Genomic DNA, 3,931 nt, shown 5'->3' on the forward strand with positions numbered 1-3,931 from the left:
CCCTCTAAGTCGGCATTCTCCGTTGTCGTTTTGAGTCCTAACTCGACGGAAGGGTCTAATTGTCACGCATTTTATAAAGTGAAGAATTTAAATATATTTTTCAATTTTGAGGGACAAAAATGTCCATATCTAAAATGGTCAGCGATCTATTTATTTTTTACTCTATATAAAATTATAGATGGAGGGCAGTTTTGTAACTATACCAGGACTAAGAAAATTTTAGATAAAATTATTAAGAAGTTTTCTCCTAAGGCACTTCAATTATGCCGTATAATCTACAAGACGCTTGTTTGTGTTTTGTTTTCCGTTTTCTATTATGTATTATGAATGTTAAATTGTTAAATAATTATTATTTAATTTTAATTATAATTTATTTTTTATATATTATTTAATTATTAAATTTATTTTCTATTTTATAAATTATTATTTTATTATTCATCTATCATATTTATTAGCAATTAGAAATAAAAACAACAGCTAAATAGATCTTTCATTAATTATGACTTTTATAAATATTTTGACAATGCGAATCAACGAGGTTTTTTTATACTTGATCCGTTAAATCTGTAAACACCACGAAAATAGTATCTTTTGGTAATTCGATTGGACGTACAACACAATCGTTTGAATATGGCACGTTTCTTCAAAGTTCAATCGATTTGAATTGTTACACAATTAGTTCAATTGCGCTATAGAATATAAGTTTTTTCTTATTCAATCAATTGTAACTATCCAATCGATTGAATTTTACAAAGAAATAAGGGTGTTTTCTTATTCAATCAATTGGTATGGTAATACAATCGATTGAATTGTACTGTAGAATGAATTTTTTGCCATGGCTAACATGAAATTTTTTTTATTTTTGTTTCAAAAATGTGTAACTTTTACTTAAGGTGTGCATAGATCGGGTGAAACTGGATTTGATGTGACTCAGACCCGACCCGAAATATATACCGGGCCTATTTGTTAGACCCGAACCGACCCGGCCCTAGACCTGATGAAACCTATATACTTTTGGGCCACGATTATATCGGGAAAAAACCGGGTGAAAATCGGGCCATTAACATTACATTACCTTGATACCTTCTTATAAGCTAGCATGTGAAAATATCCAAATTTCCAAGACTCCAACCATTATTTGACATGGTAAAATTCACTTAGAAAAATATAACAAGAACTAACTCTTCTCTGAAATTGAAGCATAACCATAATCAGTACTAATATTGTGTAATAACACCAAATATTTAAATCAATACAAATAACACAATATTATGCATTAGTCTAAAATCTTATGCATTTTAAACATAAAACATTAACTTATAGTCTTATAATAACTAATAACACAAAATATTAAGGTTTACAATGCTTAAATTCCACATAAGAATAACCATCATCTATCACTAATAACAAAAAATATTAATTGTATATGATGATCAGGCCACCGGACCGAGTTCGGGTGACCCGAGCCATGGCCCGGACCCGACCCAAAATAATGACCGGGTCTTTCTTTAAGACCATTACCCGGCCCTAGACCCGATGAAATCACACCAAATTAGCCCCTAAAGTGTTCGGTATCGGGTCGGGTATTCGGGTCTGGTCGGGCCATGCACATCCTTACTTTTACTATTATTCGATCGTAGCTAGTTGAACACTTTTAATATATTAAAAGTTATACTTCAAGTAATATCTATATAATTTTAATACATGACGAAGACTCCGTAACTAATAAAATAAAATTTTATATATACAAATTGGATACATTGTTTTTGCATGATTATATTATTATATCATACCAATCGATTGAATACAAGAATACCTTTAATCACGTATAAAGTTTAATCGATTGTTACAAAAACAATCAATTGAATTTTGAGAAAACTTATTCTATAACACAATTCAATCATTATGTTACCATGCCAATCGATTTGCTCTTATTATTTTGTGAAATTCGATCCATCGGGTAACATACACTACCAATCGATTGAATAAGAAAAAATCTATATTCAATAGCACAATTTAATCGATTGGATAACAATTCTAATTGATTGAATTTTGAAGAAACCTGCTATATTCAATCGATTGTGTTGTACGTCTAATCGATTGAATTACAAGAAATACAATTTTTCTGGCGTTTACAAATGTAACGGATCAAGTATAAAAAAATTTCATTAATTCGCATTGCCAAAATATTTATGAAGGTCACGATTAATGAAAGATTTATTTCGTTGTTGTTTTTGTTTTTAATTACTTCATTATTAAAAAATTAAAAAAACTTATTTTATTATTAAACTATTTAATCCTCCAAACGTTACCGTGAAATCCTATGCCAACCAACATTTATAAGAACAAAGACAAATTATCTTTTGGTAGGCCCTAATAATATCTTTATACTAAATGTCTTATACATATACATGTTAAGGCAACTATAACCATTTATATTGCTTTTGAACATCTTGAGGTACATTTCCATCATTATATACTTATGGACCACTTTGCCACTGTTATATATATGGATTCACTTTTTGTTCATGCTTTGTATCAATTCAAGGGTATATGCTTTAGGAACTTTAGTTTGCATAAAAGTGACGAAAACAATAATTTGGATCTTGTAGAAAATTATTATATATTATTCTAATTTCCGTCGGTGTTTGCAAGGAAAACAAGGCTGATTTTTTTTTTAGAAATAATTATGATGCTATTAATTTAGGGCAAAGTGCACTAATTCTCCTAAAATTTGGTAAAATATATGTATTTTTAAGGAGTAGCTTTCAAAGATTTGAATGATTTATAATAGACCGTCTTTTAGATGTAATTTCATGTGAAGTAGTTGATAGTCAAGAGTTATTAAATTATTTAATAGATTTGACTAAATTATTATCTAATAATTTTTAATTATCAATTTCATATGAAATTAATTACACCTGAATTTTCACCCATAAAATATTACCACTAAATCTTTGAAGCTTAAAGATTCTAATTCCAATCCGATGAAACTAGCTAGAATCACTATTACCATGAGTGACCTGGATTATTTGGTTTTGCTATAGGTAATTAGGTAAACATTTTCGGATTCGGTTCAAAACAAAAGAGTCATTTTTTTCATTATTGATGATTAATATTATTTTTAATAATTACTATACTGATCTATTGCTAAATAATCACAGACCCATTGAGTTTTGTAGGACACACCTTTTTGTATATTTAATATGTTTCTTTCTTCTTGTACGTAGTGAAAGTCTTGCTTTTTGCATGGGAACAAACACATGTGAGTAGTGATTGGTTTATCCAATTTTTGGGAGAGAAGAAAAAAGGTAGACAGAGAAGCGTAAAAAAGGGAAGAAAGAAAATAATATAGGTAATTACTCAAATGAAGATAGTAAAAATATTTTTTTATGAAGATGTTCTATTTAAAAATGTGATTTATTTATTTAGCTATACTTTAAATAAAGACAATATTTTTATACCATATTAAAATCTAACTATACAATCTATCATATAAGAATCAAAATAATTTTTTTTTTTACATGAAGATAATTATAAAGTTTTTATTGTAGAATCTACCAATAATATATTCATGAATTGATTTATATAAAGAGTAGTCCAATAATTAGGCAATCGATTTTCGGTAATTAATTTTAGCTAATATTTTTTGAACCATTATTTTTTACTAATTTTCAGCTAATTTCAACTGANTATAAACGGACAAAATTTTAAAATACAAACATTAATAACAAATATTGTGTGTGTTTGTTAATTTGTTTTGGTATTATTGTTTGTATGTTAGAGGTTGGAAATAAAAAGAAAAAAGGATTATTTACTTTGAAGATTTTCTAAAATAAAAAATGAAGGAAAAAAACTGGATTGGATTATATTCCACAAAATCTGGTTAAGCTACATTTCTGAATAATTTTTACAGTGTTTTTTGTTTTTT

The sequence above is a fragment of the Arachis ipaensis genome, chromosome B02 (assembly GCF_000816755.2).
Source record: "Arachis ipaensis cultivar K30076 chromosome B02, Araip1.1, whole genome shotgun sequence".
Taxonomy (NCBI): Eukaryota; Viridiplantae; Streptophyta; class Magnoliopsida; order Fabales; family Fabaceae; genus Arachis; species Arachis ipaensis.